The following is a 12,745-nucleotide window of genomic DNA, read 5'->3' as shown; positions in this document are numbered from 1 at the left end:
ATGAAGTCACTAGGGGAGGCCCTACTCCATTATGCCTGGTCTACTTACAAGATGAGGAATTTGGATACAGGCACACATAGAAGGAAGATCATATAAAGAGATAGAGGCAGAAGGCAGCTATTTACAAACCCTGGAGACAAGCCTGGAACAGATCCTTCCCTCACAGGCCTTAGAAGGAGCCAATCCTGCCAACGCCTTGACCTTGAACTTCTAGTCTCCAGAATTGTGTGAGACAATACATTTCTGTTGTTGAAATACCTAGTCTGTGGTAGCTACATCAGCCCTAGGAAACTAATACAGCGAGCAAAACAAAGTATTTACTATATGGCTTTTACAGAGAAAGCTTGCTAACACTTACTCCATGGGACTAATTTTTTTTTTAATTTTTTAATTGGAATATAGTTGATTTACAATGTTGTGTTAGTTTCAGGTGTACAGCAAAGTGAATCAGTTATACATATACATAAATGCACTCTGTTTTAGATTCTTTTCCCATGTAGGACATTACAGAGTATTGAGTAGAGTTCCCTGTGCTATACAGTAGGTCCTTATGTTTTATATATGCTGCTGCTGCTAAGTCGCTTCAGTCGTGTCCGACTCTGCAACCACATAGACGGCAGCCCACCAGGCTCCCCCGTCCCTGGGATTCTCCAGGAAAGAATACTGGAGTGGGTTGCCATTTCCTTCTCCAGTGCATGAAAGGGAAAAGTGAAAGTGAAGTCGCTCAGTCGTGTCCGACTCTTAGCAACCCCACGGACTGTGGCCTACCAGGCTCCTCTGTCCATGGGATTTTCCAGGCAAGAGTACTGGAGTGGGGTGCCATAGTAGTGTGTATATGTCAATACCCATCTCCCAATTCATGGGACTAATTTTTGCATTTAATGCTTTGAAGCCAGCAAGCACATGCCTCATGACCAGCAACAGAGACTCCAGAAATCTTTTCTGTATCTCACACTTACTCTAGTCTTTAAAATCATCTTTTTTCTCCTGCAAATGAGATGGGAACAACCAACCAATTACATAGTATCTTGGATAAAACAGAACTGTTGAACAACCCAACTCAGTACCTCTTGCATCAAGCCAGGAAGGTGGCAACTTAGTTTCACTAGCTCCATGAGTTTACCAATTCTCAATAATGGGTGGAGTAAGAAAAAGAAAGGAGAATGGAGAGACAGGAAAGGAATTTCAAATTCATTCCTGAACCTTTCAAAACAGTGCTGTGTAACCAAAACATTGTGTCACAGAGCCCTGGCACTCTCTCATAAGACCATCTTTAGTGGCTGCCAGTCCTCTTGGGACATCTCCCATAGATCCAGTTGGCCCTCAGATAATTTAAGGGAAGATGATAAGACACGACAGGTTAGTTCCATTTTCAAAACAAATTACTAGTTACTTTGGGCCTTTTTGATCCTCACATGATCAGAAATATGGTCTACATTGCTATTAATAAAAATAATGGCAAGAACAATAATATTATGTGCCAAGCATTACAAAACTCTTTATATGAATTATTTCACGTAATCACCACAATAATCCTATGAAATAAAATGTATTTTTATTCCTCTGTGATTGATAAAGTAACTGAAATTTACAGAAACTAATTGTCCAAGATTATAGAACTGGAAAATGGCAGAACCAGAGCTCAAGATCAAAGATGTGGGATTCTGAAGCCCAATCTTTCAACAGTGGGTCATTTGGCTTCAATATGGTATATGAAAAAAACCAAATCTTGATGCCTTCACAGTTTTATTCACCTGAAAAAGTGACAGTGTTTTTTTACTTCTTTGTCTTAGATATGTCTTTCATTCTGATGCTTTGACATCTTAGGATGTTGCCAACATTGGAAGGGACTGCTCTTTCAGGGTTAGCTAATTTCTAGAAATAGCAAATAGCTCTCTTAGAAGCACACCTTTCATAATCACATCAACCAATCCAGAGCACACACCCCAACCATCTCCTTTGTTGGGCTCTCAAACTCAGACCACTATCTACTAGCCCTAATGACCCCAGTGCCAGGTACCGGACAACTAAGAACAGTGCCTATGCCCCAGAACCTGCTGAAATTATTCAGACTAGCCAATTCTAAACCTATGAACCCTTCCTCCCTTCTTCCTTTCCACGGAAACCACAATAAAAGTTCTTACCTACATTTCCCCCCATATTCCTTCTGCCTCATAACCAATCCTGGTGCTTCCTCCTGAGGCCTTGCATGGAGTGATTTAGCCCCTCATCTTGGGAATGGTGAGTAACAACCTATCTTTTCAGTGACAAATCATGTCCTGATCTATTGACTTCACCATACCCAAACAATAATAAAACCTATATTTTAAGACACTCTCATAGCCTCATCTACCTCCCATCCCCCTATAATTAAGTTTGGAATACTTACCAAACAATGCCTTGACACGGTGACTTTTACCAAAAAAAATGCTCAGAAATGAAACTAACCAACCACCACTCCTGCCCCCCAAACAAAAACAGTAATAGTGAAACGAGAGTTTCATAAACCTTCCATTGCTTTCCCTCCTGCCTAAGGCCTAAGCATTCTGGTAGTGAAATGCTGCTCTCTGAAGCGTGTCCCACCTCTCAACTTTCCCAGGAAGCCAAAACAAGGGATGGGGAACCCATCTTTTCTTCACTAGGGTCTTCTGCTCCTTCAGTAGGGTGTCTCTTCTACATATTAGGGCATCAATCTTAAAATCAGTTAAGAGCAGACAGGAGAGTGAAACAGGTATATTCCTCACCTGACTGCCCAGATCTTGCGTTCATCAAGGGGAAAAAGTGTGATCATGGTGGGGAAGCCAGGTGATGCCTCCTCCTCCTAAGGCTGCTTGAGTGCATGGTCTCCTCCTGAGCCTTCTGAAGGTTGCAGACAATCTCCGGATTCACCACCAGTGTTAATTTGCCAAGATACACTCTTATTTATGAGCAAAAGTTTTACTAACCACCAAAGAAGGGCACTGATTCAAAGAAAGCCTGAATCACTGCCAGCCAATGAGCCTCAGTAGCTTTTTGCTGAAAGGCATGAAAACTTGGTTGTGCTGTGCATCTGGGCTGCAACAAAGAGAATGCTGGGAAAGCCAGATTGTGCTGGCCGCAGCCTGTCAAATCCATTCATCTGGCGAGAGGAGTTACGGCCAGTGACCCTCTGTACTTGTGTGACCAAGGCAAATTCATTCATGCTTCCTCTTCAGGCTGAGTAAACAGGATCCAGAAGGCTCTGATTTGTGTACAGAAACAGCACCAGGTTAACCAATAGCTGGTTAAACATGTGCATTGGGCACAGCAAAGTAGAAGCACCAAAATAAATAGCATCACAAGGAAAAAAAAATCAAAGTGTTGTTAGATTTCCTTACATTTATTTTTAAAGCTAATTTTGTTTTTTATTTTGAATGATACATGGGGACACAGGGAGAGGAAATATAATTTATTTTCAGAGCTTTGTGTCTCTAAACAATAATTGAAAATTGACCCAAAGTCAGGATCAAGGCATGACATTTAGCTCTTCTACTTCTTAAGACCACTACGTTCTTGGGATAAATCAGCAATACCAAGATAGCCTTAGGAGATTTGGAACAAGGTTGGGGTAGGGGGGATTATATGCTCTATAAAAAAGGAGGACTTGAGATGGGCTCTGTTCGTGGGACTGACATGAGTGGTTTACAGTGGGAGTAAGCTGTCAACAAGGCACATACTTTCCCTGTAGTCCTAGAAAGACCACAGCGCAGGTGGACAGGGTGGGTCTCTGCCCCAGGCCAGCATGTGTTCAGTACCTTGAAGAGAACTGTGATCATAGCAGAGGCCAAGGGAAAGGCCCATTGTCATCAAAATCCTAAACAGCCCTGGACTGTGACAGCCACTAATCCCTTTAAAACACCTGCCAAATTGCCAAACCAAGGGAGTTTATCATACACTGTCAGATGACCATCCCAGGAAAAGGTCTCAGTTCCAGGGAAAACAATCATAGTAATGGCAGAGCATGAGTCCAGATTTCAATATCCAAATAAGAAAAATAAGGACTGTTTGATGTTTTATTTAAGGGGGCAATTCACCTAAATGAAAAAAATATAAAGAAAACCCATACATGTTTACTTCTCAATTTTAATTTGGCTCCTAGTGAGTCGGAGAAGGTAATGACACCCCACTCCAGTACTCTTGCCTGGACGATCCCATGGACAGAGGAGCCTGGTAGGCTGCAGTCCATGGGGTCGCTAAGAGTCGGACATGACTGAGCGACTTCACTTTCACTTTCCACTTTCATGCATTGGAGAAGGAAATGGCAACCCACTCCAGTGTTCTTGCCTGGAGAATCCCAGGGACTGGGGAGCCTCGTGGGCTGCCGTCTATGGGGTTGCACAGAGTCGAACAAGACTGAAGTGACTGGGCAGTGAGTCTGATCTGTGAGAACACAGTTGTGCTTAATTCCTTTCTAGGCCACTAGAGGGAAATCTAACCCGCCTAACTAGGACTTCTTTCTTTCTTTTTTTTTTTTTTTAAACGAATAATCACAGAATCAAAATTTTTAGGCTGAAGAACATATAGAAATGTTATGTTTTCTGCCCCTTCCACCCCTGCCCACTTCTAAAAATTATTTGAATCTATGTGGTCATAGAGACTTCCAGAAAAACACAAACCAGCCATCTTAACTGGGCAGAAGCCCTCATAGTTGGGAAATTGTTCTAATAGTCAGTCTGAATTCTTTCCAGTTCAGCTTGAATTTATTTCCTCAAATTACATATTCATCAGTTATGGAGAACAGCTGGTCATCTTTCTCAGCATCATATTATTCTTTAAATTTCTGAATACCTCCTGGTCATGGCTGTCTCTCTCAAGCAAAATGAGCCAACTCTTTAACTTGGCCAAAGAGTGTACATCCCAACTCTTCAACCGGATGTTTCTTCTCTGAACTCTCTCTACATCACCCCACCCTCCCCTATACTTTCAGACTACAGCAATACAGGCTAAACTATGAGGAGAAAACTGAAGTATTTCAAGATTTTCCTTGCATGTATGGCTATTAATACATCCCTGTTCTGGCTCTCTTTTTAAATACAACACAGTGTTTTTGATACATATTTACCTAGTATGATTCCAAAGCCATATGTATACATGATGTGTATATGCATATATGGGCTTCCCTAGTGGCTCAGATGGTAAAGAATCTGCCTACAATGCAGAAGACCTAGGTTTAGTCCCTGGGTTGGGAAGATCCCCTGGAGGAGGGCATGGCAACCCACTCCAGTGTTCTTACCTGGAGACTCCCCATGGACAGAGGAGCCTGGTGGGCTACAGTCCATAGGGTTGCAGAGTCAGACATGACCGAGCGAATAAGCACAGCAGAGCATATGCATATATACCACATACACAAACATGTAACATATGTACACATAATATACATATATATACACTTTCATATAAAAAAATGAATGTCTAAGTTAGTGTGCATTTATGTGTCACTTCTGAACTCCATTGTATTTCCAACTTCCACAATCACACACATTATTTCAATTTCTAACTTCATTCTCCAAGTTTTTAACCATTCACTTCCCTATTAGGTATAAAACATAACTGGTATATATTTAGAATATTATTCTTTTAATAATTTTTTAAAAAACTTATTCATTGATAATTTCCCTTCAAGGATCACAGCCTTGTCATGGCAAAGGGGTTTGCATAACTCAATGAAGCTATGAGCCATGCTGTGCAGGGCCACCCAAGACAGACAGGTCATAGTGAAGAGTTCTGACAAAATGTGACCCACTGGAGGAGGGAATGGGAAACCTCCTCTAGTACTCTTACTGCCATAACCCCATGAAGAGCATGAAAAGGCAAAAAGATGCAACACTAGAAGATGAGCCCCCCCGGGTCAGTAGGTGTCCAATATGCTACTGGGGAAGAGCGGAAAAACAGCTCCAGAAAGAACGAAGAGGCTGAGCCAAAGTGGAAATGACACTCTGTTGTGCATATGTCTGGTGGTGAAAAGAAGGTCTGATGCTATAAAGAACAATACTACATAGGAACCTGGAATGTTAGGTCCATGAATCAAGGTAAATTGGACGTGGTCAAGAAGGAGATGGCAAGAGTGAACATCAAAATCTTAGCAATCAGTGAATGAAGATGGACAGGAATGGGGGAATTTAATTCAGATAACCATTATATCTACTGCTGCGGGCAAGAATCCCTTAGAAGAAATGGAGTAGACATTTCATAGTCACAAAAGAGTCTGAAATTCAGTCCTTGGGTGCAATCTCAAAAACAACAGAATGATCTTGGTTCATTTCCAAGGCAATCCATTCAACATCACAGTAATCCAAGTCTACACCCCAACCACTAATGCCAAAGAAGCTGAAGTTGACCAGTTCAATGAACACCCACAACACTTTCTAGAACTAACACCAAAAAAGATGTCCTTTTCATCATAGGGTATCAGAATGCAAAAGCAGGAAGACAAGAGATACCTGGAGTAACAGGTAAGTTTGAACTTGGAGTACAAAATGAAGTAGGGCAAAGGCTAACAGTTTTCTCAATAGAACACTGGTTATAGAAAATACTCCCTTCCAACAAAACAAGAGATGACTCTATACATGGACCTCATCAAATGGTCAATATCAAAATCAGATTGATTATATTCTTTGCAGCCGAAGATGGAGAAAAGCTCTATATGGTCAGCAAAAACAAGACCTGGAGCTGACTGTGGTTCAGATCATGAGCTTCTTATTGCAAAATTCAGGCTTAAACTAAAGAAAGTGGGGGAAACCACTAGGCCATTCAGGTATGACCTATATCAAATCCCTTGTTATTATACAGTGGAGTTGATGAATAAATTCAAGGGGTTAGATCGGGTAGAGAAAGTGCCTGAAGAATTGTGGACAGAGGTTCAGAACATTGTACAGGAGGTGGTGACCAAAACCATTCTAAAGAAAAAGAAATGCAAGAAGGCAAAGTGGTTGTCTGAGGAGGTTTTACAAATAGCTGAGGAAAGAAGAGAAGCAAAAAGGAAGGGAGAAAGGGAAAGACAGTCCCAGCTGAATGCAGAGTTCTAGAGAATAGCAAGGAAAGATAAGAAGGCCTTCTTGAATGAACAATGCAAAGAAATGGAGGAAACAATAGTATGGGAAAGACTAGAGATCTCTTCAAGAAAACTGGACATATCAAGGGAACACTTCATGCAAGAATGGGTACGATAAAGGAAAGAAACAGTATGGACCTAACAGAAGCAGAAGAGACTAAGAAGATATGGCAAGAATACACAGAAACATAAGCTGGAATCAAGATTGCCAGGAGAAATATCAATAACCTCAGATATGCAGATGATGCCACCCTTATGGCAGAAAGCGAAGAAGAACTAAAGAGCCTCTTGATGAAAGTCAAAGAGGAGAGTGAAAAAGTTGGCTTAAAGCTCAACATTCAGAAAACTAAGATCATGGCATCTGGTCCCATCACTTCATGGCAAATAGATGGGGAAACAGTGGAAATAGTGTCAGACTTTACTTTTCTGGGCTCCAAAATCACTGCTGATGGTGATTGCAGCCATGAAATTAAAAGACACTTACTCCTTGGAAGGAAGGTTATGACCAACCTAGATAGCATATTTAAAAGCAGAGACATTACTTTGCCAACAAAGGTCCGTCTAGTCAAGGCTATGGGTTTTCTAGTAGTCATGTATGGATGTGAGAGTTGGACGGTGAAGAAAGCTGAGCGCCAAAGAATTGATGCTTTTAAACTGTGGTGTTGGAGAAGACTCTTGAGAGTCCCTTGGACTGCAAGGAGATCCAACCAGTCCATCCTAAAGGAGATCAGTCCTGGGTGTTCATTGGAAGGATTGATGTTGAAGCTGAAACTCCAATACTTTGGCCACCTCATGTGAAGAGTTGACTCATTGGAAAAGACCCTAATGCTGGGAAGGATTGGGGGCAGGAGGAGAAGGGGATGACAGAGGATGAGATGGTTGGATGGCATCACCGACTCGATGGACATGGGTTTGGGTAAACTCCAGGAGTTGGTGATGGACAGGGAGGCCTGGCGTGCTGCGATTCATGGGGTCGCAAAGAGTTGGACACGACTGAGCGACTGAACTGAACTGTTACAAAAAAATCTTAATGGCCCAGATAACCATGATGGTGTGGTCACACACCTAGATCCAGACATCCTGGAGTATGAAGTCAAGTAGGCCTTAGGAAGCATTACTACAAATAAACTAGTGGAGAGGATGGAATTCCAGCTGAGCTGTTTCAGCTCCTAAAAGAGGATGCTGTTAAAGTGTTGCACTCAGTATGACAGCAAATTTGGAAAACTCAACAGTGGCCACAGGACTGGAAAAGGTCAGTTTTCATTCCAATCCCAAAGAAGGGCAATGACAAAGAATGTTCAAATTATCATACAATTGCACTCATTTCACATGATAGTAAGGTTATGCTGAAAATCCTTCAAGCTAGGCTTCAGCAGTATATGAATTGAGAACGTCCAGATGTACCAGCTGGATTTAGAAAAGGCATAGGAACCAGAGGTCAACTTGCCAACATCTGTTGGATCATAGAGAAAGCAAGGGAAATCCAGAAAAACATCTACCTTTGCTTCATTGACTATGCAAAAGCCTTTGACTGTGTGGATCACAACAATATGTGGAAAATTCTTAAATAAATGGGAATACCAGACCACCTTACCTGTCTCCTGAGAAACCTGTATGCAGAACAAGAAGCAACAGTTAGAACGGGACATGGAATGACTCACTGGTTCAAAACTGGGAAAGATGTAAGACAAGGCTGTATATTGTCACTCTGCTTATTTAACTTATATGCAGAATACATCATGCAAAATGCTGGACTGGATGAATCACAAGCTGGAATCAAGATTGCTGGGAGAAGCATCAACAACTTCAGATATGCAGATGATACCACTCTAATGGCAGAAAGTGAAGAGGAACTAAAGGGCCTCTTGATGAATTGAAAGAGGAAAGTGAAAAAGCTGACTTACGACTCAACATTCACAAAACAAAGATCATGGCATCTGGTCACATCACTTCATGGAAAGTAGAAGGGGAAAAAGTGGAAGCAGTGACATTTTCTTTTCTTGGGCTCCAAAATCACTATAGATGGTGACTGCAGTCATGAAATTAAGATGACTGCTCCTTGAAAAGAAAGTTATGACAACCTAGACAGTGTAGTAAAAAGCAGAGACATCACTTTGCTGACAAAGATCTGTATAGTTAAAGCTATTGTATTTCCAGTAGTCAGGTATGGATGTGAGAGCTGGACCATAAAGAAGGCTGAGCACTTTGTATTGATGCTTTCAAATTATGGTGCTGGAGAAGACTCTTGAGAGTCCCTTGAACTACAAGGAGATCAAACCAGTCAATCCTAAAGGAAATCAACCCTGAATATTCACTGGAAGGACTGACACTGAAACTCAATACTTCACCACCTGATGCAAAGAGCTGACTCATTGGAAAAGACCCTCATGCAGGGAAATCTTGAAAGCAAGAGGAGAAGGGGGTGACAGAGGATGAGACGGTTGGATGGTATCACCCGACTCAATAGTCATGAGTTTGAACAAACTCTGGGAGATAGTGAAGGACAGGAAAGCCTGGCGTGGTGCAGTCCATGGGGTTGCAGAGTTGGACACTAGTTAGTGACTGATCAAGGAACAACAACAAAGCTGAAAATACCACAAGTCAGAAATGCATTTAACACACCTAACATATACATCATCAGTTAGCCCAGCCTGCCTTAAATATGCTTGGAGTACTTACATTAGCCTATAGTTGGGCAAATTAATCTAACACAAATCCTGTTTTATAATAAAGTGTTGAACAACTCATGTAATTTATTGAATATTGTACTGAAAGTGAAAAACAGAGTGGTTGTATGGATACAGAGTGGTTGTAGGTGTATCAGTTGTTTATCTTTGAGACTGTGTGGCTGACTCGGAGGTGAGGCTCAGCCTAGGAAAAGGTCAAAATTCAAAGTACAGTTTCTACTGAAAGTTTATTGCTTTCACGCCATCAAAAAGTAGAAAAATCAAGTTGCACCATCATAAGTCGGGGACTGCATGTTTTGTTCATTTGGCAAAACTGTACTGGACATTTACCATATGCCAGGGGGTACTCTGTGCATTAGGGATACAGTGAAAACAATTAAGTCCTGGTCTCCTAATGCTTTTTTTCTATTGGATGGAGACAGACAATAAAACAAGTAAGTAAGTAAATATATATGTGCAATGGGACTATGGGTTATGAAGAAAAGTAAAGCAGGGCAAGGGAGCTAAGCTGTATTCAACTATGAGGGCTATTTTAAGTAGGGTGGCCAGGGGAACGTCCATGGAGAAATGAGGGGCAGGTCATGCAGATTTCAGAGGGAAAAGCATTCCAGACAGAGGGAACAGCCACTGTTAAGTGTCTTGAGGCAGAGTGTTCTTGGCATGTTGAACGAACAATGGCTGGAGCGGAGAGAGAAATAGGACGAGAGGGAGGAGATAAGGTGAAAGGGAGAAGGGGGCCATTTCCAGTAGCATCTGAGATCACAGTAAGGGGTCTGGCAATTCTTTGAGTGAGATGGGGAGCCCTGAAGGACTTTAGAGCAAGGAGGTGATCTAACATGTTTTTTAAAGTTATTCTTCTGGTTGCTGTGCTGAGACGAGGGTGTGGGCAGGAGTGGACAGAGTGGAAGGAAGGAGGTCTGTGAGGAGAGCTCTGAAGGCCTCTAAAGGAGAGCACCCTGGCCCAGGGTGGCAACAGTGGGGGCAGAAGACAGGCTCAGACTCTGGCTGTGTTCTGAAGGTCATGTTGATAGGACTTGCTCTTGGATGTGCAGTAGGAAAGGGAAAAAAAAAAGGAGTCAAGGATGAATTCTAGATTTCTAACCAAACCTACTAGAAGGATGAAACTGCCATTTTCTGAGATGAAGAAACTGAAAGAAGCAGGGTTTGGGGGGGAAGGGGGTGGTGCTGGCAGAACTTCAGTTTTGCACACATCAAGTTGAGATGTCTAGGAAACATTCATGTGGAGTCCAGTGGGCAACTGGGAAGTCTAGGGGACAGTGAAGGGCTGTCCCTTCTGCCATTTTAAAAATTTCAAAGTCAACCAACTATACTTTAAAAAAAAAGTTGAATTCTGAAAATGGAGAGAAACTTAAGTAAAAATTAAATTCCTCCATAAAATTTTTTTCAAGGTCTTGTGTTTAGGGCTTCATGGTTCATCTAACTCTTTGATGATCAAAGTGTAGCCCCTGGATCAGCAGCACAACACGACTGGGGGCTTGTTAGAAATGTAGACTCTCTGGCCTTCCCCAAACCTGAGTCAGGATAAGCTTAGCCAGATCCCCAGGTGATTCTTAAACACATTAAGGTATATGTATATCAAAATATATGCATGCTAATATATACTTATATGCATATGAGTATCTTGGGCTTCCCAGGTACCTCAGTGGTAAAAAAGCTACCTGCCAATGCAGGAGACACAAGACATTTGGGTTTGATCCCTGGGTTGGGAAGATCCCCTGTAGTAGGAAATGGCAACCCACTCCAGAATCCTTGCCTGGAGAATTTCACGGACAGAGAATTTCACAAGCAGGCTACAGTTCATCAGGTTGCAAAGAGTCGGACACGACTGAGCGCATGTGCGTGCACATGTGTGCACACACACACACAAGAATATTAATGTGTACTTGTATATATATACAAGTATATATAAAGTATTTAATACACTCATCTAATTAGAATCACCTATTAATAGGAAGCTTTTTTTTTCTTTTTTTTTTTTGCCCAAAGGGATTGTTTATTTTTTTTTTTTAATAAATTTATTTATTTTAGTTGGGGGCTAATTACTTTACAATATTGTAATAGTTTTTGCCATACATTGACATGAATCAGCCATGGGTTTACAACTAGTTTAAAACTAGAGGCCTACACAGAATAATTAAAGTCAGTCTCTGGGAGTAGGTCCAGTCATGATATCCTCGCCAAGGCCCCCAAGTGGTTCTGATGTGCTATCTGGGTTAGAACCACTGATCTAACTCTTTCTGGCCTGCTCTCTTTGTACTACTGGGCTTATATTGCTGATGCTTTTAAGAACCTGTTTGCAAAGAGACCTGCAGATCTAAGATGGCATGGAGCTGTGTAGCTAGAGGAACCATCTGTTTTGGTGTGTTGCGGATAGTCTCAACATAGTGATTAGCAGTGCCCCCATTTCACTCTCAGAAGTATTGTAGTTTAGCTGATAAATTATATGTTCTGCCAACAAAATACAAAAGGGCTCTGGGCTTTGTATTTCTAGATTATAAAGTCATAATAAGAACAGGTAGAAGAAAATATCAGATGAATTCAATGTAGAAACTTCTGGTTTCTACAGCTTAGATATTAGCTTTTAAAATATTCTATGTACAGCTTATCAGAAATACATACATACATTCCCTCAATTTGTAAGGAGGGTTAGAGAAAATCTGTCTCCTTCCGGAGACTGGGTGGGGTGGGGCATAGTTATTCTGCAATTAAAGGACCAAAGCCAGCTGCTGATTAGTAGGGAGCCGATTATCAGCCTGTGATTACCCCAGGCCTTAGCGAAACTTCTCCTTCCTTTTCCTTTTGGATCTTTTATTGTTCGTTAGCTACTCCACCCTCAGGCTCAAAGGGACAAGGAAAGAAGTTAAAAAAAGGTTAATTTAGTGGCCCTGATAATAAACTTGATGGGAAAGAAAATGGAAACAATTGGACTGTTTCTGGTTACCTGTGAATTTAAATTAGTTTGGCTCAT

At 41.6% G+C, this 12,745-nt stretch overlaps 1 protein-coding gene and 1 long non-coding RNA gene across 3 annotated transcripts in view; one reads left to right on the top strand and one right to left on the bottom strand.

Annotated features, from left to right (window-relative positions):
• The window catches only part of PGM5 (phosphoglucomutase 5), a 184,590-nt gene that overhangs the window by 17,125 nt on the left and 154,720 nt on the right, over positions 1 to 12,745 (bottom strand). The window lies entirely within an intron of this gene.
• LOC145511282 (uncharacterized) overlaps positions 4,473 to 12,745 on the top strand; it is a 29,338-nt gene continuing 21,065 nt past the window's right edge. The window contains exon 1 of the long non-coding RNA XR_014057741.1: positions 4,473 to 5,186. This is a non-coding gene — a long non-coding RNA (uncharacterized LOC145511282). The remainder of the gene's footprint in view (positions 5,187 to 12,745) is intronic.

The sequence above is a fragment of the Giraffa tippelskirchi genome, chromosome 1 (assembly GCF_054371585.1).
Source record: "Giraffa tippelskirchi isolate mGirTip1 chromosome 1, T2T-mGirTip1v1.2.pri, whole genome shotgun sequence".
In the NCBI taxonomy this organism is placed as follows: domain Eukaryota; kingdom Metazoa; phylum Chordata; class Mammalia; order Artiodactyla; family Giraffidae; genus Giraffa; species Giraffa tippelskirchi.
Note: the sequence above shows the minus strand (reverse complement) of the source record. Positions and strands in the feature narration are given on the sequence as shown.